The 27483-nt window shown below is 51.7% G+C and overlaps 1 long non-coding RNA gene across 2 annotated transcripts in view; it reads right to left on the bottom strand.

The window, feature by feature from the left end:
* The window catches only part of LOC147112270 (uncharacterized), a 182805-nt gene extending 169734 nt beyond the window's left edge, over positions 1 to 13071 (bottom strand). The window contains exon 1 of one of the 2 annotated variants that reach the window (XR_015079647.1): positions 12714 to 13071. This is a non-coding gene — a long non-coding RNA (uncharacterized LOC147112270). The remainder of the gene's footprint in view (positions 1 to 12713) is intronic. The other variant, XR_015079646.1, reaches the window with a different exon arrangement.
* Between the last annotated feature and the right edge of the window lie 14412 nt (positions 13072 to 27483).

Raw genomic sequence — 27483 nt, 5'->3', positions numbered from 1 at the left:
GGGTGAGTGCCTTTTTCAAAAACCTCTTCATCCCTCCATCTCGACCTTGCTTTATGGCCAAAGGGTCTTGAAAGAACCAATGCCCAGCACTCCTCCAACACCTTTGGCCCTTTCAGGAAACTCACATGCATATTCAGCACTTTGCATACAGTAAGGGCTATCTGACCATGGGAGGCATTTCAGCCAAGATCATGGCTGCACACAGTAAGGGCTATCTGACCATGGGAGGCATTTCAGCCAAGATCATGACTGCACACAGTAAGGGCTATTCGACCATGGGAGGCATTTCAGCCAAGATCATGGCTGCACACAGTAAGGGCTATTCAACCATGGGAGGCATTTCAGCCAAGATCATGGCTGCACGCAGTAAGGGCTATTCCACCATGGGAGGCATTTCAGCCAAGATCATGGCTGCATCTTTATTCAGACCCTGTCCTTTTTCTTGCAGGGCAAGCTGGCGCATAATAGGAGACAGCAGCAATGGACCGGGGGAGGCCAGCCTCACCTTCAAGCCCTGACCGATCTGGAGCAGCGAGTCCACCGGATTGTGGCAAGCCAGATGCTTGGCCCCGTCGCCACTGGAGACGCCGACCCCATTCTGGCCAGCAATGGTAAGGTCATCACCATTTTGACCTCTCTCCTTCCACTTGTTCCTCACAACAGCAGCCTTTGACACTCTCGATCCAAATCAGTACATCGCTGCACTCATTCCTCCCTTGCTGCCACCCTGTCCTCACACTAAAGCCACTCTTGTACCTCCCTGCTTTCAGATGCTGATTCACCGGGTGAGGAGGCGGGCCCTCAAGATGCCATTGGGAGTGAAGCTGAAGGCGAGGAGGAAGAGGAAGCCGGACCATCAGCGCAACCCTCTGCCGAGGCAGCCCATGGCCATACTGGGGACATGCCTTCCCTGGAGGGGAGCGGGGGGGGAATGGTCTGATGAGGGTGAAGCTCCAGGACCCAGCGGGCTGCAGCAATGCGAGGGGGGTAGGGAAGCTTGGGGGCCTTCTCCCCAGAGGGAGAGTATGGCCTCGAGTCCTGCTACAGTGAGCGCAGAAGAGGTGCGGCTCCTCGCTGAAATGAGCGCCCAGGCGGAGCAAAGGCACACTGAGCTCATGGCTGCAGTGGCAACGATGCCCGAATCCATTGAGTCACTGGCAAGGAGTGTCCAGGACTTCGGTGCAGCACAGGTGTCTGCCACGCAAATGCTAAGTGCTGCAATGCAGTCAGTGGCTGGTCTCATGCAAACGCAGATTGAGGCCACACGAGCACTAACTGATGTCACCCTCGCTGGATCGGGCAGGTTTCCCCGGGGCCGTCCCCGCGCCGCAGTAGGCCAGCAATCTGTGCTCCTGCAGATTGCTGCGCATGCTGAAGTGCTGCCCCGTGGGAGTGCCAGTGTGTCGGTCAAGCGGGGAGTTGCTGTCCACTCTCAGGATGACAGCATTCCTGCTGCCAGCACTGTCACTGCTCCACTGCAGTTGCCACCACCTGTAGGACAGACTGCTGCCGCCCATGCAGAGTTGGAGCAATCAGCAGCCGGGCCCTCCAGGCCCAGAGCTGGTCCAGGCCGTCCCTCAAGGGCATCTGCAGTCTCAGTTTCTGGCACTCAGCAGCCTTCCCCCAGCCTTGCTGCAGCCACTGGGCTCCCAGTGCAGAGGAGCTGCAGGGTGGGAAGGGGGCAATTTCGCAAGGGAAGCAGATCACCCTCGAAGGGCAAAATGTAGAAGGTGTGGCAAAATGTGGTTCATTGTTTTTTTGAAGGCCGAGAATCGTGGTTTTATTTTTGTTACTGTTTTGGACATTGTCTCCAGGTTGTGAGAGCCAGTTATGTGATTGACTGTTTCTTTGTGTGTTTCTTTCTATTACTTTGTCATGCGGGAAGGATACACAGTTTTGTTAATAAGAAAGTGTCTTTATTCAAAATGTGCATGTTTGCTCTTTGCACTCATTGTTGCCTTGACTGGCTTAGGGGTTGCGGCATGGTCTCATTCAGGTTCTTTGAATGGCAGAAGCCATTCCCTCAGAGGGGGCCTAGAAGCGACTTGCTATAAGCCTTTGGCGGACGGCCCTTGCACTTTGTGCCTCCCTCCCGTCTTGGTGCTGCTGCTCCTCCTCCTCCTCCTCCTCCTCCTCTGCTGGTGCGCCAAGGCCTGCTGGCATTGGCTGGGTCCTGAGGATTGCCAGGTTATGCAGCATGCAGCAGACAACAACGAAGTGGGAGACTCGCTCAGGCGAGTACTGCAGGGCTCCTCCAGAGTGGTCCAGTCAGTGGAACCGTTGCTTGAACATGCCGATTGTGTGCTCAACGATGTTCCTGGTAGCTTGATGGCTCTCGTTGTATCGTTCATCTGCAGGGGTACTGGGCGAACGGAGCGGGGTCATCAGCCAGGTACACAGAGGATAGCCCTTGTCCCCGAGAAGCCAGCCTCCTGGGTGAAGCGGGGCCTCAAAAAGTTCTGCCACAGATGTCTGGTGCAGGATGAAGGCATCGTGGCTGCTGCCTGGAAAGTGGGCATTGACAGCGAGTATCAGCTGTCTGTGGTCACAGACCAACTGGACGTTCAAGGAATGGAAGCCCTTTCGGTTGCGGAAATCCTCGGCATTCTCTTGCGGCGCCCGCAAAGCCACATGGGTGCAGTCAATGGCGCCCTGCACCATGGGGAAGCCCGTTATTCTTGCAAAGCCCGCTGCGCGATCTTGCTGCTTGTCCGGGGTCATCGGGAAAGAGATGTACTCTCGTCTCCTTTTAAAGAGGGCATTTGTGACTTGACGGATGCAGCAATGCACCGCGAACTGGGAGATATTGGCAATGTCCCCAGTAGCAGATTGAAAGGAGCCGGTGGCATAAATGTTGAGAGCCACTGTTCCCTTCACTACCACCGACAGAGACGTCCTGCTCCTCAGTTGAGGTTGCAGATCTGGCTGGAGGAGGTGGCAGAGCTCAGTGACCACCTCCTTGCTGAATCGCAGCCTTCGCAAACACTGCTCCTCAGACATATTGATGTATGAGAACTGTTGTCGAAAAACCCTGGGACGGTAAGGTCTCCTGTACCAACGCCTGTTGGCCCTCCTCCGTCTGGCCATGATTGCCACTCTATCTCTGCGTCTCTGTGCCCTCTCAATGTGATGGAGAAGCACAACGTTCCCATCCATTGCAGCCCCCATAATATGTGGGCAATCAAAGTTATGCCGGTGAAAAAGCAAAGTACCTGCAAAGTTATGGGCAGAAGCCAAAACTACCTTAGACAGCGTTGACTCAATGCAGAAGTCTCTCTTTCTCCCTTTGTCTCTCTGCAAATCTCTCTCTCTCTCTCAGAACGAGTGGTCCAAAAATGGCTACCACACAGAAGACAGGAAGAGCCCCCTATAAATAGCGCCCCCCTAGCCCCACAGCGACTGGGAAGCGTTCCAGTCAACCTGTCGTTGGTTGCGCCAGGCGGAAAGGAGGGGGGCGCCACTGAATTTCCGGTCCGGGGCGCCCCAAGGGCGTTGCACTCTCGAATGACGTCAAGATCTGCGCGCGCAGGAGATCGGGCTGTAGGGTTTAGCGCCGCCGCTAAATGTCCGCTCAATTTCGTGATTGGCGGTTAGGATCAGATCAGCCATGATCTTATTGAATGGCGGAGCAGGCTCGAGGGGCCGATTGGCCGACTCCTGCTCCTATTTCTTATGTTCTTATGTACTTATGTATGTGAGAGGCACAGGTCTCGCCGCGCCCGGGCGCTAGTTGGTTCGCGCCCCACTTATTGCCCTCTTAAGGCACTAACGGGTGGCATTACCAACTGAATTTCTCCCCCAAATTGTTGACTCTCCTTACCCACATTCCTTAATATAAGAAAAGCCATAGTAAGGTAGTTGCACCTATACTTCTTAAATTGAGTTTTTTTCTCCTTGTCAATTCCTGAAGGCATTGGCTCCTCGCTAAGGTACAGTTCCACGGGCACGTACCTCACCCAAGGGGCCATTATTCATGTGTAAGCCTGGACAATGAGGGTAGGCTCACTCCCACTCCAGGGACTTGAGCACATAAAGCTAGGCTGACACTCCCAGTGCAGTGCTGAGGGAGTGCTGCACTGTCGGAGGTGCCGTCTTTCGGATGAGACGCTAAACCGAGACCCCATCTGCCATCTCAGGTGGACGTAAAGGATACCATGGCACTATTTCGAAGAAGAGCAGGGGAGTTCTCCCCGGTGTCCTGGCCAATATTTATCCCTCAACCCACGTAACAAATAACGATTATCTGGTCATTATCACATTGCTGTTTGTGGGAGCTTGCTGTGCACAAATTGGCTGCCACGTTTCCCACAGTTTGACCCTTAGTGTTAGTGGGATTAAATACGTGGGGTTACGGGGATAGGGTGGGATATGTGTTGGTGTAGGGGTTACGGGGATCGGGTGGGATATGTGTCGGTGCAGGCTCGATGGGCCGAAATGGCCTCTATCTGCACTGTGGGGTTTCTGTGTGATTTTCTGTGTGATTCTCCCCGTGTTTGCATGGGTTTCCTCCGGGTGCTCCGGTTTCCTCCCACAGTCCAAAGATGTGCGGGTTAGGTTGATTGGCTATGATAAAATTGACCCTTAGTGTTAGGGGGATTAAATACGTGGGGTTACGGGGATAGGGTGGGATATGTGTTGGTGTAGGGGTTACGGGGATCGGGTGGGATATGTGTCGGTGCAGGCTCGATGGGCCGAAATGGCCTCTATCTGCACTGTGAGGTTTCTGTGATTCTGTGATTCTGTGATTACAACAGTGACTACACTCCAAAAAGTACTTCATTGGCTGTAAAGCGCTTTGAGACGTCCGGTGGTCGTGAAAGGCGCTATAGAAATGCAAGTCTTTCTTTCTTTAGGCGAATGTAAGAAATCACACAACACCAGGTTATAGTCCAACAGCTTTATTTGAAATCACAAGCTTTCGGAGCGCTGCTCCTTCTTCAGGTGAAGCGCTCCGAAAGCTTGTGATTTCAAATAAAGCTGTTGGACTATAACCTGGTGTTGTGTGATTTCTTACATTTGTCCACCCCAGTCCAACTCCGGCATCTCCACACCATTTCTTTAGGCGGGCTAAGTTGCATCTATTCTGAGTGCATGGGTAACATCAGAAGATTAGGGACAAGGGTAGGCCACTCAACCCCTCGGGCCTGCTCTCCCATTCAATTAGATCATGGCTGATCTGCACCTGAACAACATTTTTTCACCTTTGCTCCGTATCCCTCGATACTCCTTACCTAACAAAAATCTATCGATCGCAGTCTTGAAAGCTCCTATTGACCTCGCATCCACAGGTAAGAATGACGATTATTTTGATTCTTGAGCTGCAATTTCAGGAATCTAATTCTGGCTCAGATTATGAAATGCCACAACTTAAAGAATGCGCTCAATAGCAACAACAACAAATTGCATTTATATAGCGCCTTTAATGTCGCAAAACAGCCCAAGGCGCTCACTAGGAATGGTGCGTTCACTGGCTGCCTGCAATCTGAACCCCTGTTTTGTAAGGGTGTCAGAAACTCATGGAACTCCAACCTGCTGCAGTACAATGACTAAACAAGGATTTGCAGCTCTGATTTCCCACAAGTTTCTGGTTGCAGACGTCTCATCAGAGCAGATGTTGAATGCTTCCTCACAGGAAGACACGGCCAGCCTGGGGCACGCTCACATACATTCGAGTGGCCAGCTGTAGGACAACATGATACACAACAGAAGGGGCGAATAACCTTCTCTTTCTTGATTATATTCTCTTACAAGATATAATGAGTTTGCATTCTGAGAGATGTACACACCATCGCGCAAATCCTGCAGTCTGGATGGTTGGGCTCTCCTTTACAGGTAGTTGCAGTGTTATGCATGAATTGTATGTAGGGGAGTTGTGATTAGAAAAACAGTGTGGTCATAGAATTAGTCCTTTATTGTAATATCATTGAACAAACTGGTGCACGCACTGAGGTTTATTTTGCACAAATTGTTTTCCATTTACTTTCTGCCAGTTGGTCTTAACTATCACAACCAACACTTTTGCATCAAATATGCAACCTTCTCCATTTCTGTTCTTAAACTACTTCTTCTTTGTGGGTGCTCTTCCTCTCCCCCCCTTGGCTTTCTCTCACTGTCACTTGGCCTATACCTTTCCCTTGATCTTTGTCTCTCTGCATTTCTTTTTCTTTATTTTATCGCTTCACCTTTTGTTTTCTAAACATTTTTCGCATTTTGTAGCTCTACTTTCCTACCCACCTCCCACTGACCCACCGCCCGCTGACCCACCACCCACTGACCCACCTCCCACTGACCCACCGCCCGCTGACCCACCGCCCACTGACCCACCTCCCACTGACCCACCGCCCACTGACCCACCGCCCACTGACCCACCGCCCGCTGACCCACTGCCCACTGCCCACTGACCCACCGCCCACTGACCCACCGCCCACTGACCCACCGCCCGCTGACCCACCGCCCACTGACCCACCGCCCGCTGACCCACCGCCCACTGACCCACCGCCCACTGACCCACCGCCCACTGACCCACCTCCCACTGTCCCACCTCCCACTGACCCACCGCCCGCTGACCCACCGCCCGCTGCGCCACCGCCCCCTGACCCACCGCCCGCTGACCCACCGCCCGCTGACCCACCTCCCACTGACCCACCTCCCACTGACCCACCGCCCGCTGACCCACCGCCCACTGACCCACCGCCCACTGACCCACCGCCCACTGACCCATCTCCCACTGATCCACCTCCCACTGACCCACCTCCCACTGACCCACCTCCCACTGACCCACCTCCCACTGACCCACCGCCCGCTGACCCACCTCCCACTGTCCCACCTCCCACTGTCCCACCTCCCACTGACCCACCGCCCGCTGACCCACCGCCCACTGTCCCACCGCCCACTGACCCACCTCCCACTGACCCACCTCCCACTGACCCACCTCCCACTGACCCACCTCCCACTGACCCACCGCCCGCTGACCCACCGCCCACTGACCCACCGCCCACTGACCCACCGCCCACTGACCCACCGCCCACTGACCCACCGCCCGCTGACCCACTGCCCACTGACCCACTGACCCACCGCCCACTGACCCACCTCCCACTGTCCCACCTCCCACTGACCACCTCCCACTGTCCCACCTCCCACTGACCCACCTCCCACTGTCCCACCGCCCACTGACCCACCTCCCACTGACCCACCGCCCGCTGACCCACTGCCCACCTCCCACTGACCTACTGACCCACCTCCCACTGTCCCACCTCCCACTGCCCACCTCCCACTGACCCACCTCCCAATGACCCGCCTCCCACTGACCCACCGCCCACTGACCCACCGCCTGCTGACCCACCTCCCACTGACCCACCTCCCACTGACCCACCGCCCACTGACCCACCGCCCACTGACCCACCTCCCACTGACCCACCTCCCTCTGACCCACCTCCCACTGACCCACCGTCCACTGACCCACCGCCCACTGACCCACCTCCCACTGACCCACCTCCCACTGACCCACCTCCCACTGACCCACCGCCCACTGACCCACCGCCCACTGACCCACCTCCCACTGACCCACCGCCCACTGACCCACCGCCCACTGACCCACCTCCCACTGACCCACCGCCCACTGACCCACCTCCCAATGACCCGCCTCCCACTGACCCACCACCCACTGACCCACCGCCTGCTGACCCACCCGCCCACTGACCCAGCTCCCACTGACCCACCGCCCACTGACCCACCTCCCACTGACCCACCGACCACTGACCCACCGCCCACTGACCCACCTCCCACTGACCCACCGCCCGCTGACCCACCTCCCACTGACCCACCGCCCACTGACCCACCTCCCACTGACCCATCTCCCACTGACCCACCGCCCGCTGACCCACCTCCCACTGTCCCACCTCCCACTGTCCCACTGCCCACCTCCCACTGTCCCACCTCCCACTATCCCACCTCCCACTGTCCCACTGCCCGCTGACCCACCTCCCTCTGACCCACCTCCCACTGACCCACCTCCCCCTGACACACCTCCCACTGACCCACCTCCCACTGACCCACCTCCCCATGACCCACCTCCCACTGACCCATCTCCCACTGACCCACCTCCCACTGACCCACCTCCCACTGACCCATCTCCCACTGACCCACCTCCCAATGACCCACCTCCCACTGACCCACCTCCCACTGACCCACCTCCCACTGACCCATCTCCCACTGACCCACCTCCCAATGACCCACCTCCCACTGACCCACCGCCCAATGACCCACCTCCCACTGACCCACCTCCCACTGACCCACCTCCCACTGACCCACTGCCCGCTGACCCACCTCCCACTGACCCACCTCCCACTGACCCACCTCCCACTGACCCACCACCCACTGACCCCATCCCACTGACCCACCTCCCACTGACCCACCTCCCACTGACCCATCTCCCACTGACCCACCTCCCACTGACCCACCGCCCAATGACCCACCTCCCACTGACCCACCTCCCACTGACCCACCTCCCACTGACCCACTGCCCGCTGACCCACTGCCCGCTGACCCACCTCCCACTGACCCACCTCCCACTGACCCACCTCCCACTGACCCACCTCCCACTGACCCACCTCCCACTGACCCACTGCCCGCTGACCCACCTCCCACTGACCCACCTCCCACTGACCCACCTCCCACTGACCCACCTCCCACTGACCCACCACCCACTGACCCCATCCCACTGACCCACCTCCCACTGACCCACCTCCCACTGACCCATCCCCCACTGACCCACCTCCCACTGACCCCATCCCACTGACCCCGTCCCACTGACCCACCTCCCACTGACCCACCTCCCACTGACCCCGTCCCACTGACCCACCTCCCACTGTCCCACCTCCCACTGACCCACCTCCCACTGACCCACCGCCCACTGACCCACCTCCCAATGACCTGCCTCCCACTGACCCACCGCCCACTGACCCACCGCCTGCTGACCCACCCGCCCACTGACCCAGCTCCCACTGACCCACCACCCACTGACCCACCTCCCACTGACCCACCGCCCACTGACCTACCGCCCACTGACCCACCTCCCACTGACCCACCACCCGCTGACCCACCTCCCACTGACCCACCGCCCACTGACCCACCTCCCACTGACCCATCTCCCACTGACCCACCGCCCGCTGACCCACCTCCCACTGTCCCACCTCCCACTGTCCCACTGCCGACCTCCCACTGTCCCACCTCCCACTGTCCCACCTCCCACTGTCCCACTGCCCGCTGACCCACCTCCCTCTGACCCACCTCCCACTGACCCACCTCCCCCTGACTCACCTCCCTCTGACCCACCTCCCACTGACCCACCTCCCCCTGACTCACCTCCCACTGACCCACCTCCCACTGACCCACCTCCCCATGACCCACCTCCCACTGACCCATCTCCCACTGACCCACCTCCCACTGACCCACCTCCCACTGACCCATCTCCCCCTGACCCACCTCCCAATGACCCACCTCCCACTGACCCACCGCCCAATGACCCACCTCCCACTGACCCACCTCCCACTGACCCACCTCCCACTGACCCACCACCCACTGACCCCATCCCACTGACCCACCTCCCACTGACCCACCTCCCACTGACCCACCTCCCACTGACCCACCTCCCACTGACCCAGCTCCCACTGACCATCTCCCACTGACCCCGTCCCACTGACCCACCTCCCATTGACCCACCTCCCATTGACCCACCTCCCACTGACCCACCTCCCACTGACCCACCTCCCACTGATCCCATCCCACTGACCCACCTCCCACTGACCCATCTCCCACTGACCCCGTCCCACTGACCCACCTCCCACTGACTCCGTCCCACTGACCCACCTCCCACTGACCCACCTCCCACTGACCCACCTCCCACTGACCCCGTCCCACTGACCCACCTCCCACTGACCCACCTCCCACTGACCCAGCTCCCACTGACCCACCTCCCGCTGACCCACCTCCCTCTGACCCATCTCCCACTGACCCAGCTCCCACTGACCCACCTCCCACTGACACACCTCCCACTGACCCACCTCCCACTGACCCACCTCACACTGACCCCGTCCCACTGACCCACCTCCCACTGACCCACTTCCCATTAACTACCTCCCACTGACCCAACTCCCACTGACCCACCTCCCACTGACCCACCGCCCACTGACCCACCGCCCACTGACCCACCGCCCACTGACCCACCGCCCACTGACCCACCTCCCACTGACCCACCACCCGCTGACCCACCTCCCACTGACCCACCGCCCACTGACCCACCTCCCACTGACCCATCTCCCACTGACCCACCGCCCGCTGACCCACCTCCCACTGTCCCACCTCCCACTGTCCCACTGCCGACCTCCCACTGTCCCACCTCCCACTGTCCCACCTCCCACTGTCCCACTGCCCGCTGACCCACCTCCCTCTGACCCACCTCCCACTGACCCACCTCCCCCTGACTCACCTCCCACTGACCCACCTCCCACTGACCCACCTCCCCATGACCCACCTCCCACTGACCCATCTCCCACTGACCCACCTCCCACTGACCCACCTCCCACTGACCCATCTCCCCCTGACCCACCTCCCAATGACCCACCTCCCACTGACCCACCGCCCAATGACCCACCTCCCACTGACCCACCTCCCACTGACCCACCTCCCACTGACCCACTGCCCGCTGACCCACCTCCCACTGACCCACCTCCCACTGACCCACCTCCCACTGACCCACCTCCCACTGACCCACCACCCACTGACCCCATCCCACTGACCCACCTCCCACTGACCCACCTCCCACTGACCCATCTCCCACTGACCCACCTCCCACTGACCCCATCCCACTGACCCCGTCCCACTGACCCACCTCCCACTGACCCACCTCCCACTGACCCAGCTCCCACTGACCATCTCCCACTGACCCCGTCCCACTGAACCACCTCCCATTGACCCACCTCCCATTGACCCACCTCCCACTGACCCACCTCATACTGACCCACCTCCCACTGATCCCATCCCACTGACCCACCTCCCACTGACCCATCTCCCACTGACCCCATCCCACTGACCCACCTCCCACTGACCCCGTCCCACTGACCCACCTCCCACTGACCCACCTCCCACTGACCCACCTCCCACTGACCCCGTCCCACTGACCCACCTCCCACTGACCCACCTCCCACTGACCCAGCTCCCACTGACCCACCTCCCGCTGACCCACCTCCCTCTGACCCATCTCCCACTGCCCCAACTCCCACTGACCCACCTCCCACTGACCCACCTCCCACTGACCCACCTCACACTGACCCACCTCACACTGACCCCGTCCCACTGACCCACCTCCCACTGACCCACTTCCCATTAACTACCTCCCACTGACCCAACTCCCACTGACCCACCTCCCACTGACCCACCTCCCACTGACCCCGTCCCACTGACCCCATCCCACTGACCAATCTCTCACTGACCCACCTCCCACTGACCCCACTGCCCACCTCCCACTGACCCACCTCCCACTGACCCACCTCCCACTGACCCACCTCCCACTGACCCACCTCCCATTGACCCACCTCCCACTGACCCACCTCCCAGTGACCCCGTCCCACTGACCCATCTCCCACTGACCCACCTCCCACTGACCCATCTCCCACTGACCCACCTCCCACTGACCCACCTCCCACTGACCCACCACCCACTGACCCCATCCCACTGACCCACCTCACACTGACCCACCTCCTACTGACCCACCACCCACTGACCCACCACCGACTGACCCCGTCCCACTGACCCATCTCCCACTGACCCACCTCCCACTGACCCACCTCCCACTGACCCACCTCACACTGACCCACCTCCCACTGACCCACCACCCACTGACCCACCACCGACTGACCCCGTCCCACTGACCCATCTCCCACTGACCCACCTCCCACTGACCCACCTCACACTGACCCACCTCCCACTGACCCACCACCCACTGACCCACCACCGACTCACCCCGTCCCACTGACCCATCTCCCACTGACCCACCTCCCACTGACCCACCTCACACTGACCCACCACCCACTGACCCCATCCCACTGACCCACCTCCCACTGACCCACCACCCACTGACCCACCTCCCACTGACCCACCTCCCACTGACCCACCTCACACTGACCCACCACCGACTGACCCCGTCCCACTGACCCATCTCCCACTGACCCACCTCCCACTGACCCACCTCCCACTGACCCACCACCCACTGACCCCGTCCCACTGACCCACCTCCCACTGACCCCGTCCCACCGACCCACCTCCCACTGACCCCGTCCCACCGACCCCGCCCCACTGACCCACCTCCCACTGACCCACCTCCCACTGACCCACCTCACACTGACCCACCACCGACTGACCCCGTCCCACTGACCCACCTCCCACTGACCCACCTCCCACTGACCCCGTCCCACTGACCCATCTCCCATTGAGCCAGCTCTTACAAGTCTGAGGATAATAAACTGGAAGGGTGCTTCACCCGGCATCAAAACCATATTAAGTTCCTTTTTCTTTTCAATTCTCTCCCCTCCTGTCCTGAAAGCATTGACGTTCTCAGTGGAATACAGTAACGTGGGTGGTGATCCCCCTTCAATAACTTGCCCAAGTGGCCATCTTCATGTGTCAACTTGGACAATGAGTACGTCTGCACTATTTACCATGAACAGCATCATAACTGAGCCTGACCTGACATCCACTCTTCCATCAGGAGGGTCATCGGATAGCAATTGGGAGGAGGCAGCCTGGCCGATTCTTCATTCCCTGGACCAGAGTCTGCGGCCAGATTGTTGTCATTGTTGACTCGGCAAAACATGAAGCTCAAACCTGGGGCCGTCCTGGTCTGTAAGGATCAACGGCAGAGACTTTACCGCTGGCCCATCTCTCTGGATACCGTGCACGAAACTTTCTCACAATCAGGCTTACCGTTTAAAACTTCTAAACACTTCTTTGAATACAGCATAACCAAGACATATAATGGGAATCTAGGTTTACTAATAATAAACAACCACGTGAATGAGACCTACATAACTCTCTTCAGACTTGTGAGTTGCATGAATCAGACTCGCCGATTTATTTTTTGAACCCCTTCATGTACACTATGTTTGTCGATTCATCCAGATTGTCAAGTGGGGACGGAGTCATCAACACCATCCGCCTGGTTTCCATAGATAGAATATAGAACTGCTTGCTTGTTGAGTCATGACTGGTTGGTGGTGTTTGTGCCTGATGATGCTTAGTTTCCTTTGCGAACTGTTGCCATAGACTGTAATCTAATCTCTGGATTTGAATTTATGCCTTTCAACGAGCCTCGCACAGAATGAAAGCTGCCTTGAAGTAAATAAGAAGCAATGTCAGATTCAACTGTTGCCTTAACTGTGTTTATCTTTGTTGTAAACTAAGCCATTATCTTTGTTAATTAAAGACTGCCAAAATACTCAGGCCAAGATTTTCTCTGTGCAGTCGTGGTTGGATGGATTCAGAGCCAGAGGCATAATAGTTTAGGGTGGTAAAGCGCTGGTATGTTGGGCAGACCTGTCAGGTTTTCACATTTTGTACTGTGTGTTAATAACTGGTGTAATAGTTACTCTCAGACTTGTCAACAGCCAATTAAACCAGTACTTCAGGGGCAAAACATTTGGAGGACCGCCACTCGCTATTTTCCAACCCTCAAATAAGGGTTTTATCGTTCTATTGAGGGCGTTGAAATGAAGGTGGTGCCTTAAACAATACTGCCTCACTTATCTCGGCTGTGCCTTTCTAACCCTAAGCAGTGGTTTCTTCTAACACTGTGTACATATGAGCAACACACGAGCCTGGAAATGACAACAGCAGCAGCTGGGGGGAGAAGCAGAAAAGGCAATAAAAGGATCGAAGGTAAAAAGGCACAACTTTACAAATGTGTGCTGCTGGTGGGGTACCATTAAAACTGACGGACAGAAAGTTGTGAGCAGCTCACCGAGAATTTCCTGCCATGCCAGGTCGGCAGACAGCGCTCCCCACCAGCAGTGCGCGTTGATAAAGTCGGCCCCGAGGTGTACGCTCTGCTATTTTCTCTGTTTACATCAACTGCTTCACAGCTTAGTGTCACAAATAAACTATGTTCAAGTTATTACAAAACTTGATGGTTGGCTTCCCTGATGGCTCGTTGGCTGAAAACATGGCGGTGAGACATTTTGACCAGAAGATCCTAGGTTTGATTGCCTGTCTGTTAGCAGTTCTCGGCCAGAGCAGTGATGGGTCTGAATTAGGAGGAAAGAACAGCTATGGTTTCTGATTCTAAACACTGTGCAGTGGCCCCCAGTTGAAAAGTATATGTACTTGACGTCAAGTGAGGATAGGATCAGGCTCAGCTATGATGGACTCCAGGCCAATTGCCTATAAACCCTTTGACATGAATCAGTCATTCATGAAAGAAAGACTTATGAAATAATACTGAGCGGCCTACGGGTGGCGCTGTCCAGGGAGAGTATAAATACTCGGGCATGGGCCCAGCTTGCGCAGGACATTCTTAACAGGAACTAGTGAAGGACACAACTAGACCTCCATGTTGTAAAACAGTTGATTAAAGCTTTGTTTAACGCTTAGACCAAGTGCCTAGTAGTTTTCTTACGTCACCCTTGTTACATAAGAACATAAGACATAGGAGCAGGAGTAGGTCATTTGGCCCTCGAGCCTGCTCCGCCATTCAATAAGATAATGGCTGATTTGATCTTGGCCTCAACTCCACTTCCCTGCCCGCTCCCCATAACCCTCGACTCCCTTATCGTTGTTGCTGCATTCAGAAGAAGGGAAGAAGGAACAGGAAATAAAAAATATGTGGATACGGTTAAGTTCTACATTTCCTTTCAAATAAAATAAAATTGCATCAAGTGATTCGCTCGTGGGGTGGTCTCCCACTCTGTCTCTGTCTCGTTGTATTTGTCTACCATCGTCTATGTCTGGAAGTGGTCCCAACGTGTCATCATTGCCGACCTCTTCAGATGCACCATGGTGGTTTGGTGAATTCCACCCCAAGTCCTTTTGGTTGTGACTGAGTCAGTCATGTGGATATACGAGAGACAGGATTATGAGCTTCTGACTGTGAACTGTGCATCGCCCGGGAGAGTTACTGACCAACCTCCAGAAAGTCGCCTCCTTCTCTGCAGGCAACAGCAATGATTATTTGGGTGTGTCCTGTCCTTCATTTTCTGTTGCGTGCCAAAAGATTATTGTGGACGATGCTTTCCCTTGCAACCTGCTTGATGGAATTGAAATGCTTTCAGCAATCCTTCCACAACACACTTGAGGAAACCTGATTTATTTTAGAGCCACTGTAAAATGACAAAACTGAGGAGCAGGCCCAACTCCTTAGGTTGAAACTTTCAAATTAAACCACATTGCGTTCTGACATTTTTGCCAGTTTACCAACAATAGAAAGAATGGGGTCGATCTTGACTTTGTGCGATGGTGTAAAACAGGGTGATAGCGAGCCGGCAGCCCGTTTTTGCATCCCTCCTGATTTTTGTTTCCGTTCAAGTCCTGGGCCAAGAAATTCGTCTCGGGCGGTTGGCGCAAAGCGGGCGTTACGGATCGGCCGCCCGTAAGACGCCGCGTCTGATATTCGGCTCTATCGCAGTCAGTGGAACTGAACATCAGGCGCTGCCTATAACGGGCGGCCCATCCGGCATTGCCCGCTTTGCGCCGCTGCCCGAGATGAATTTCTAGGCCCTGGTGTTTGCCATGTGGGAGGAGTGAAAATCAACCTCTCGTAGGCGCGGTCTTGCCAGCCCTGGGGAGGCGGGTTTGGAGGCGGGACTGCCCGGGCAAATGGCAGAATCTGGGGGCAGATGCCCATCCCGCCCCCAACCCGCCTCCGTGCCATCTTCCCAGGAGGCGGGTAGCCGACTCGCGCCGGGCCCCGTCTCCTGGAGGCGGGAAGGGGATTACAGCTACTTAACTGCCTGTTAACAGGTAGTCAACAGGCAGTTAAGTGGATTATCCCCATTTTCCCAGCAGAGGCGCGGGCTTCCCAACGTCGGGAAACCCTGCCAGGGTCAGCGAGGCGAGCAGTGCGTCTGCGGGGGTCAGAGGGGTGCAAAAGTGCGCTGTGAAGGTAAGAGATGGGTGCAAGTGTGGAGAGGTGAGTATGTGAGGTGAGTGGAAAGTGATAGAAAAAGTTTACTTACCTTTGTTTCTTCCTGCAGGCTTCAACGGTTGGGGATGCGGAGAGTCTCGCATCTCACCGGCAGAGATGACAGAATGGCGGCTGCATTCTCCGATGCAACATCCATCTAATTTCTGCCAACAAAAGAGGTTTGATGAGTCTTGAATACAAGGACTCATCAAACTACAGAGGATGTCAGAGTTTGACGGCTTCACAGAGCTGTCAAACGATGACAATTTGACAGTTGAAACGTCATACGCTGACGGTCTCTGTAACCGGCTTCCCCTTAATTGGCCTGCTAAACCCGTTGGGCGGGCTTAACAAGGTCAATCAAGGGAAAATAGCGTGGGTTGGCCAGAAGTCGATGGAGGCGGAACTAATACCCGACAAGCAGCAGCCCCACCTCCAACGCACCCCCATTGGCAAAATCAGCCCCTAAGTATCACAAGAGAAGGCATGGTGGAAAGGTTTAGGAATCTTAAAGTAAACTAGGCACTGAGCTCTGACAATTTCCATCAAAGGGTGAGGAGAATGCCAATCCTCTGACTCGTACCTTTGAAAGCTCATTTGAAAGTAGCGATTGTGACCCCCTTATTTAAAAAGCGGGCAAAGCTTCAACCCTCACATTATACACGTGTGAGCCTCACCTCCGTAATGGGGAAAGGGTATAAGACGTTGGTGAGAGAATAGCAAAAGGGATCACCTGGAAGGACATGGACTGATTGCAGAGAGTCAGTTTGGGTTCAGAAAGGGTAGATTGTGTCTGATGAATTTACTGCCTGTGAAAAGGTTATAAATGTAATAGATAAGGGTAAGGCAGTTCGTGTTATCGACTGATTGATTTCCAGAAGGCAGTTGACAGATCCCACAGACTGATTCACAAGGTGCGTGCCCATGGGATAGATGGTAAAATATTAAGCTGGATTGATGTGTGGCTGAGAGGTATCCAGCAAAGATTGTTTGTGCCTGGGGTGGTGTGAGAGAGGACATTGGTTACCAACAGTGCCACACCAGCATCACTGTTTGGGCTGCAGTTGTTTATAATTCTTATACAAATGACTTAGAGGACGGAATGAACACAAAAGGGCCATGGACTGGTGAAGTCAGTGGGAAGAGAGGCAGGGATGGAGTTCAACACTGAATTAGGTAGAAGAAGTGAGAATGTGGAGCACACGTGCTTGAAGTAACAGACCAAGAAAGAGATCTGGCAGTTTTGGCAAATAGGTCGTTAAAAATGTCAATCAGTATTCGCAGGCAGTCAAGAAAGCAAATAAAATCTTGGGCTCTATAGCTAAGGTATTGCTGGTGATTATGAGGTGATTGTTATGAATCTTATGATCCATGAAGAAAGACTCATGAACTAACACTAGACAGCCAGCTGGTGGCACCATCCAAGGAGTATAAATACTCGGGCGTGGGCCCAGCTTTCCCAGGACATTGTGTAAACAGGAACTAGTGAAAGATAACTAGACCTCCATGTTCTGAAACAAGTTGATTAAAGCCTTGCTTTATACTCGAACCAAGTGCGTAGTGAGTTTTATCACATCAGTGATGTTGAAGTTGTATCTGTCCTTGGTGAAGCCAAGTTTAAAGGAATGTATTCAGTTCTGGTCTCCATATTACAGGAGATATGTTGAATTATTACAGGGAGCCCAGAGGAGAGCTACAAAGGCTGATTTCTGAACTTAAAGGGCTGAGTTATGAGAAAATATTGTTTACCCTGGGACTTTGCTCTCTGGAGCGAAAGCTGCTGAAGGGGATGTGATAGACGCCTTTAAGATTTTCACTTGTATAGAGAATTTGGAGTGAGGAAAGTTGGGCACAGAACATGATCACTAGAGGGCACAGTTTAGGTTAAAGGAAAATAGAATTTTTAGGTAATATCCTTTTAGTGAGAGGATGATAAAATTGTGGAACAGTTTACTAGCAGGGGTGGTGGAACAGAAAACCACGGCAGTTTACAAAAGGAGAGGAAGAATTCCCCACAGTACAGGGGATACACGGCTATCAATTTTAGAAATAAGCGCCAAAACTTTCAACTTCGACAGGGGCGAAAAACAGACGATATGGGATAGGCTGCCCGTTGTACACCCTGCCCAAGTTTCCTTTTTAAAGCAATCCAATATCGCCCGTTTTATGCCCTCCTCCAAAATTGAAAGTCCTGCCCACAGTACAGAACCTGACGGGAGGTTTGCAAGGACAAGCGAGGTGGAGCAAAACATTACCATATTACTATAGCAAGATACTGCGGATGCTGGAAATCTGAAGTAACAACAGAAAACGCTGGAAATACTCAGCAGGCCAGGCAACATCTGTGGAGAGAGAAACAGAGTTAACGTTTCAGGTCTGTGACCCTTCGTCAGAACTGGTCGTTACTAATATAGTAATATTACCTTTGTTCCTTGAATATCTCTTAATGTCTCTCAATGTCTCTTAATCTCTCCTGATTTCTATCCTGTCGCTGACCTTCCCTTTTGTTCTTTCATCCCCTCCCCCTTTTCCCAGCCCCTACTTGCTTTAAATCTATCCCCTTTCCTGTTTTTTTCCAGTTCTGATGAAGGGTCTTCGACCTGAAATGTTAACTCTGTTTCTCTCTCCACGGATGCTGCCCTGGCCTGCTGAGTTTTCCCAGCATTTTCTGTTGTTATTTCGGATTTCCAGCATCCGCAATATTTTGCTATCGTAGTAATATTACCACATTGTTACTTATTGCGTTGTGCTTTCTGGACGCGGTTCTTTGCCTTCAAGCTAAAGTAAGTATAGTAATCTGGGATGTAATGCTTAAGTTATCCACCAGATGGAGACAAATATTAAGGGATCATATTTACCAGTATTAAGGTAATGTCCTGGCACACCACTTATTAAGGTAGTGGCATTGCATTCTGGGTATGACTCAGAGGTTGATCCTCCATCTTGGTGATTGCACAGTAAGAAATCGGTATCTTGCTGGCAGCCTGTAAAGCTATGTTCTCTGCTACATATGTATAATTAAACAGTTAAAGTTTTGGTTCCTGAAGTCTGGCTTATCTCAGTTTCTGACCTTACGGATATCACATTTGGCGACAAGGCTGAACAGATCTCATCTTGAAGAAGGAAAAATGAAAGAAAAGCACTGAATCAAGGAATCATGGCTGCTATGGTAGGACAGCTCTCTGCTTTTGATGTTCAGACACAGACCTGGAACGAATACTGTGAGTTGCTGGAGCATTTCTTTGTAGCAAATGGTATAATTGATGTTGGAAAAAGGAGAGCTATTTTGCTCACTTCCGTGGGAAGTCAGATGTATAGTTTGATGAGAAACTTATGCAGTCCTGAAAAGCCTGGAGGCGTACCATTTGCTAACTTAGTGGACTTGCTAAAGGATCATTTCAATCCCAGACCGAGTGAGATTGTACAGCGTTTCAAATTTAATTCACGGAACAGGAAACCGGGAGAGACTGTATTGGATTATGTAGCGGTGTTGAGAAAACTGGCACACGATTGCAATTACGGGAACAGTTTGAAAGACATGCTGAGAGATAGGCTTGTTTGCGGGATAATGGATGCTCAAATGCAAAGGAGATTATTGTCCGAGACGGCTTACTTATGAAAAAGCGTTGGAACTTGCTCAAGCCATAGAGACAGCTAACCATGATGTAAAAGAAATCCAAGGTTCAGACTGGGCTATGACAAAGCAAGTTGGAATTCCGGTTGTGCACAAGTTAAATATGAGTCGGAAACCACAACGTGAGCATGTAAAGGCATGTTATAGATGCAATGGAGATCACCTGGTGAGGGAATGCAGGTTTCTGGAGGAAAAGTGCCACAAGTGTGGGAAAAAAATGACATATAAAATGTGCATGCCGAGCAAAAGCTACCCTGGAGGTATACAAACCTAAAGGGGGAGGAAAGCAAAACCTAGTAAGAGAAGTGAAAAAACAGGGAGCACATCACATCAGTGGAGAAGCTGAGAAAGAAGACAACATGTTCATATTGCATAGTATGGTAGAGGACATTCCAAAAGTGGATCCTATCACTTTGCAACTGACAGTAAATGACTCTAAAGTCAACTTTGAGGTGGATACCAGATGTGGTGTTACCATAATGAACAGGGAGGAGTACTCAAAATTGTGGAACCGTGCAAAAGTTCCAGAGTTAAAGTCTTGCTCTATGCAGCTTAAAACATATACCGGTGAATGAGTGGCGACATTGGGTACAGCTACTGTAACTGTGAAACACAGGGACACCGTGGAACAGCTACCTGTAGTTGTAGTATCGGGTTCTGGACCAAACTTGTTAGGTCGGGGCTGGATACGAGAACTTAAATTAGATTGGGGAGCAATAAATCAACTAGAGGGAGGCAAACCATTGTCTTTGCAAGAAGTGTTGATTGAACATGAGAACGTGTTCAAGGAAGAACTTGGAACATTTAATGCCCCCCCAGCTAAGATTTATGTCGACAAGGAGGCACTGCCAAGGTTTTTTAAACAACGACCTGTGCCGCATGCCATGAAACCGAAGGTAGAGGCTGAGCTTGACTGTCTTTTGAGAGAAAACATTCTGGAACCCGTGAAATGTTCAGAATGGGCAGCTCCCATTGTACCTGTTTTAAAACCAAACAATTCGGTAAGAATCTGTGGAGATTATAAATTGACAGTAAATAGGGTGTCTAAACTTGAACAGTATCCTATTCCTAAAACTGAGGCTCTTTTTGCAAACCTGGCTGGAGGGAAGAAATTCACGAAGCTGGATATGAGTCATGCATACTTGCAGATTACACTAGATGAGGAATCCAAGAAGTATGTAACCATAAATACACACAAGGGTTTGTTTACCTATAACCGCTTGCCATTCGGTGTCTCATCTAGTCCAGCTATTTTCCAGAGGACTATCGAGGGTGTACTGCAAGGGATTCCACATGTTTCAATCTATCTGGATGACATTCTGGTGACGGGAAGAACCGACCAGGAGCATCTGAGCACTCTGAGAGAGGTACTACAAAGATTGGATAAGGCTGGGTTACGGCTCAAGAGGAGTAAGTGCACTTTCCTGGGGAATGAGGCCGTGTTCCTGGGACATAGATTGGATGCCACAGGGCTCCATCCAATCAAGGAGAAGGTACAAGCACTGCAGGAGGCCCCAGCTCCTACAAATGTGACTGAGTTAAAAGCTTACCTGGGACTGCTAAACTATTATAACAGGTTTTTACCAAACTTGGCAACAGTGTTAGCACCTCTTCACAAACTTCTGCGCAAGGAGACACTGTGGCAGTGGGAAGAGGAACAGAGGGTTTCATTTGAACAGTCCAAGAAACTGATACTGTCCTCGGATGTGTTGGTTCACTACAATGCAGAGAAAGACATCATTCTCTCTTGTGATGCTTCACCTTACGGGGTGGGGGCAGTTCTTTCACACAGCTTGGAAGATGGCACAGAAAGACCGATAGGGTTTATGTCTCGAACTCTGACCCCAGCGGAAAAAAACTATTCCCAGTTAGATAAAGAGGGATTAGCAGTAATGTTTGGGTTACAGAGGTTTCACAAGTACATATATGGCAGGAAATTCACCATATGCACCGATCATAAACCTCTTCTATCTCTTTTTAATGAGATGAAAGCAGTACCACAGATGGTGTCACCCCGGATCCAGAGTTGGGCAGTGACGTTAAGGGCGTATGAGTATGTCATCGTTTGCAAGGCGGGCAAGTACCATGGGAACGCAGATGCCTTGAGCCATCTTCTACTGCCAGGTACACCTATCCGTGCAGCTCCAGAGGACAGAGTTTTGATGTTGGAGGACACGGATACGGCAATTGTGACCACAGAACAAGTAAGGACATGGACAGGTAAAGATCCAGCACTGTCTAGAGTCCGAGAATATGTGATGAGGGGTTGGCCACAACATCCGGAAGGGACTGATTTCATACCTTACAGTGTCAGGAAAACAGCTGAGTGTGCAGGATGGTTGCGTGTTGTGGGGAGCTCGAGTGATTATTCCACAGCCAGCACGACAGTCTATCCTAGTGCAACTACATCAGTGTCATCCTGGAGTTTTGCGTATGAAAACATTGGCAAGGAGTTACTTCTAGTGGCCAAAGCTAGATGAGGAGATAGAAAATCTTGTCAAGACATGCAGCACTTGTCAAGTACACAGGAAGGCACCAGCAGCGGCTCCACTCCACCCCTGGGAGTGGCCAGATAAACCATGGAGAAGATTGTACTTAGATTATGCGGGTCCTTTCATGGGGAAGATGTTCCTCATAATCATTGATGCATATTCCAAATGGATGGATGTGTATCCTGTAAATTCTGCTTCATCTACTGTTACTATAGACTGCCTGCATAGGATTTTTAGTAATCAAGGGATACCGGAGATCGTAGTAAGTGACAATGCCACGTGTTTTGTGAGTACAGAAACAAAAGAGTTAATGAGAAACAATGGCATAGTGCACGTGACTTCAGCGCCATATCATCCGTCTTCAAATGGACTTGCGGAGAGAGCCGTACAAACATTTAAGGAGATTATGAAAAAAAGTGCGGAAGGGAGTTTGGCAGCAAAGGTGACACGAGTTCTGTTCAGCTACAGAATAACACCTCAATCTACCACAGGACTCTCTCCTGCTGAGTTGTTGTTAGGATGTCGACTACGCTCCACTCTTGACCTGGTTCACCCAGATCTAAAAAGGAAGGTGGAAAACCGACAAATCAAACAAAAGGAGAACCATGACAGAAGGACAAAGAGCCGCAGTTTTGGAGAAGGAGATGCGGTCCATACCAGGAATTTCAGTTATGGTCCAAAATGGATTCCTGGCGTCATAGACTCAATGACCGGTCCAGTATCATATACGGTCATGGTGGGAACTGGTCAGGTAGTACGCAGACATGTGGATCAGATACTGACAAGACAAAGGGAAATCGAACTGGAGTTTCCAGAGGAAATGTTGGAGGACAAGTTGGTCCCCAGTTATCCAAATGCATTGGTGGTACCAACACCACGAACAGAGCCAGTTATACCTGGACCCCTTCATCATGAGGAAACCATCATAGCAGAGTCAGATACTCTGAGTACTGCTCAGGAGCAGCAGGTGGCTATACCACAACCAAGCAGGGACTTGATTGTAAGACGTTCACCAAGGCCTCACAAGCCGCCAGAGAGATTGATCACGACCTGCTAGATTCGTTCAGTATGGACTATCATTAAAGGAGTTTCCTTATGGACTTTTTAAGAATGTTGTTAAGAAATTATTGTAAACATAAGAGGGGGAGAATATAGTAATCTGGGATGTAATGCTTAAGTTATCCACCAGATGGAGACAAATATTAAGGGATCATATTTACCAGTATTAAGGTAATGTCCTGGCACACCACTTATTAAGGTAGTGGCATTGCATTCTGGGTATGACTCAGAGGTTGATCCTCCATCTTGGTGATCGCACAGTAAGAAATCTGTATCTTGCTGGCAGCCTGTAAAGCTATGTTCTCTGCTACATATGTATAATTAAACAGTTAAAGTTTTGGTTCCTGAAGTCTGGCTTATCTCAGTTTCTGACCTTACCACTCGGATATCACAGTAAGAGACTGTTGAGTCAGCAACCTGGCTGACAGTCAACTTTCACACTAACTCTTTCACAGGACTGAGTAAAGCTTATTCCAGATGACCTGAGTCTCATTGAATTGGCCTGTTCACACGGTAGGAGTCATTTTGACTTTGATCATGTAAAAACGGGCAATGACCCGTTTTACATCACTCCTGGATTTTATTTCCATGGAAGTCAACAGAAATGATAGTGGGGAGAGATGTAAAACGGACTACCTATTGACTATCACCCATTTTACACTATCGCACATGGTCAAAATTACCCCCCATATCACTTTTTTTTTAATTTGTAAATTATGATTTGTATTTTGCGCTTGGCGTCTCGTGCTATATTTTCCATGGTACGTACAAAAGGAACGGTCACGAGTCTTTCACATTCCCAAGTCACCATCTCACGCCAGAATACAAACATGGTTACAAACGGTTCGCAGTATTCACTGCACCAGATGGCGGGGACATCCCGTCCGTATTTTCATTTGAGTTTGCTGTTCTACGACTGCTGATGCAGTTGCTCCAAGCCGCTGATTTTCTTTAGTTACGGTTCCAGTGACTGGGTCGTATCTTCTGGCAGTGACAGGGAGAAGTCCTGTTGGTCTCACACCGGGCAAGAGCAAGCATTGGTTGTGGTTGGAAAGAAGCTGCTGTACAGCCCTGCCCCCCCACAAAAAAACCCTTTTTACTTTAAAGACAACAAAGAGAGAGAGAGAGAGAGAGGTGGCAGCGCCATCTTTCAAAGTGTAATGATTGAAAAAAGCTGACTATCTTGCCAGTGATTTCTGGTCATTAAATATCACACTGGCAGTGGAAGGTCAGTAAGCAATTGGTCAGGAAACTCTGCCTTCCCCCATTTCAGAACAATATGAGCAGGCAGGCAAAATGGGGCTCCTCTGCAAAATTGAACAGATGCTGCCTCCTTCAGAGCATTACTATGGCATTAATACATTTGGCTCTCTTCATCTTAAGGGGATAATCTTAACCCAGCCCACCCGGCGGGAACAGGGTGGTTTGAGGTCGAACACTTGTTTTACACCCCACCCGATTTTACTGCCCATTGAAATCATTGAATCTCTTTTCTCTAGCCTTTTCTTCCTCTGTTTTAATCTCTTTTCTCTAGTATTTTCTTCCTCTGTCTTTCATTTATCTCCTCCTTTTCTCACTCTTCTTTTTTCTCTCCCTTTTTCTTGTCAATTTCTCTGTTTCTTTCCTTTGCTTCTTTCTGTCCTTTTTCTCTCTCTTTTCATCTTCCCATCTCTCTCCCTCTATTCTGTCTGCACAGCTTAGCTGACGACTGGTCCATATACCTATCATGGTCCTTTTCGGCCGGAGGGTGAGAGGAAAATAATATGGGAGCCGGGCTTTCCCAGCATTCGTGAATGTCTTTTTATTAATAGAGGCCTATGGTTTTAATAGAGAGGCTGCTGGATAAACCCCTCTTCAATAAAACTCTTTTACTTTCCCTCACTCTCTAGTGAATGCAAAAGGTGTGACAAAATAGGATTTTCCATCTTTCATTTTGTGTAGTTTAAAATTGCTAGGCTTTAAGATGTTGACTGCTCCTTCACTATAGATGTCAAAATGTAATGCTTCACCAGCATTCCCTATAATCATCTTCATGTGTTGTCCGTTCGGTTATAAGTAATGATGATAGCATTGTCTTCAAAGGGATTAAGCAATACAAGACAATAGAATTCTTCAGTGTTTTTAGTTCTAACAAGGGCATTTAGGCTTCAAGAAGGATCTTAGAAACATACATAGAAACATAGAAGATAGGAGCAGAAGTAGGCCATTCGGCCCTTCGAGCCTGCTCCGCCATTCAACGAGATCATGGCTGATCATCCAAACCCTAGCACCCGGTCCCTACACCGACAGCCATCCCACCCAAGCCCTATCCCCGTAACCCCACGTATTTAATCCCCCCTAACACTAAGGGCCAATTTTTATCATGGCCAATCAACCTAACCCGCACATCTTTGGACTGTGGGCGGAAACCGGAGCACCAGGAGGAAACCCACGCAAACACGGGGAGAATGTGCAAACTCCACACAGACAGTCACCCGAGTGGTATCTTGTGGTATATGACCTCTGTACAACAACAACAACATTCATATGTAGCCTTTAACATAGTAAAACATTCCAAGGTGCTTCACAGGAGTGTTATCAAACAAAATTTGACACCTAGCCACATAAGGAGATATTACGATGGTACAAAAGTAAAGTACTGCGGATGCTGGAAATCTGAAATAATATAAGAAAATGCTGGAAATATTCAGCAGGTCAGGCAGCATCTGTGGAGAGAGAAACAGAGTCAACGGGCTGGATTTTGATTGAGGAGGCGTGTAGGAGGCAGGACTACAACTCCATTGAGTTGTGGCCAACCCACGCGATTTTCATTTGATTGACCTTGTTGAGCCTGCCCAGCAGGCTCAGCAGGCCAATTAGGGGCCACCGGGCAACAGGTGATGTCAGAGATTGACATTTCATCTGTCAAGACCTTTTGACAGATAAAATATCAGCGTTTCACAGCTGTTTGAAGCTGCCAAACACTGACAATCTGTATTTTAAGTTAATTCCTTCCTCTCAGGATGATTTAGAGATCTCCCCGGAACAGAAAGCTGAATGCTGCAACTTTTGACAGCTCGCAGCCATTCTGCTTTCTGTGCCGGTGAGATGAGGGACTCCCAAGACCTGAAGGAAGGAAGGCTGTAAAGGTAAGTAAGGGTATGTAAAACTTATTTAAACACTTTACACACACCAAACACACTTACCTTTGCACTCATGCACCCATCACTCACCTGAACACCAGACATCTCGACCCCTCCAAGCCCTTCATCCCGACGGTCCACCGCCTTTAACTTGGAATGGTTTGGAGCCATCGGGAATCCCACACTTCAACATTAAAAATAGGGATTAGGCTAAAAACTGCCTGTTAACTACCTGTTAACAGGCAGTTAATTGACACTAATCCCCTTCCCGCCTCGGGGAGGCGGGTTCCAGTGCGGGTCGGGTATCCGCCTCCTTTGAAACTGGCATGGAGGCGGGTTGGGGGCGGGATGGGGTCGGGACCCCTGATTTCAGGATTTTAACCCCCCGCACACCTCCAATCCCACCTCCACGGCCCAATGAAAATCCTGCCCAACGTTTCAGGTCGATGACCCTTCGTCAGAACTGGAAAAAGCTGGAGATGGAACAGGTTTTTATGTCAGGTTTGGCAAAAGATATAGGTTTTAAGGAGCATCTTAAAGAAGGAGAGCGCGGTCAAGAGCCAGAGAGGTTTAAGGGAGGGAATTCCAGAGCTTAGGGCCTTGGCAGCTGAAGTCACGGCCACCAATGCTGGAGCGATTAAAATCGAGGATGCGCAAGAAGCCAGAATTGGAGGAGCGCAAAGATCTCGGAGGGTTGTAAGGCTGGCGGAGGCTCATCAGTAGAAACGGAGCAGTTGATTTGTTCCAAGGAAACATCAACTAAAGTCATTTTGTTGGAGAATACAATACATTGGTGCTACTATAAATTTGTGGAGAATAGCGTACAAAATGCCAGCAACAATTGCAGAGTCCGTGCAATACTTTCTTCAGCTGTAGCTCTTCTACAAGATGGTTCACCGTAAAGCTTCAGGTAGAGAAGCGAGGTCCTTGGCAGGAAAGGAGCTGGCACACTGAATGCTGCCCTTTGCCAGCAGAGATGACATCACCTGGTCAATCATCTGATAGAGC

This window comes from Somniosus microcephalus, chromosome 9 (genome assembly GCF_052327205.1).
Source record: "Somniosus microcephalus isolate GS21.2 chromosome 9, FLI_Smic_1.0, whole genome shotgun sequence".
NCBI classification, from domain to species: Eukaryota; Metazoa; Chordata; class Chondrichthyes; order Squaliformes; family Somniosidae; genus Somniosus; species Somniosus microcephalus.
The sequence above is the reverse complement of the archived record's forward strand: the minus strand, read 5'-3'. Positions and strand labels throughout refer to the sequence as shown.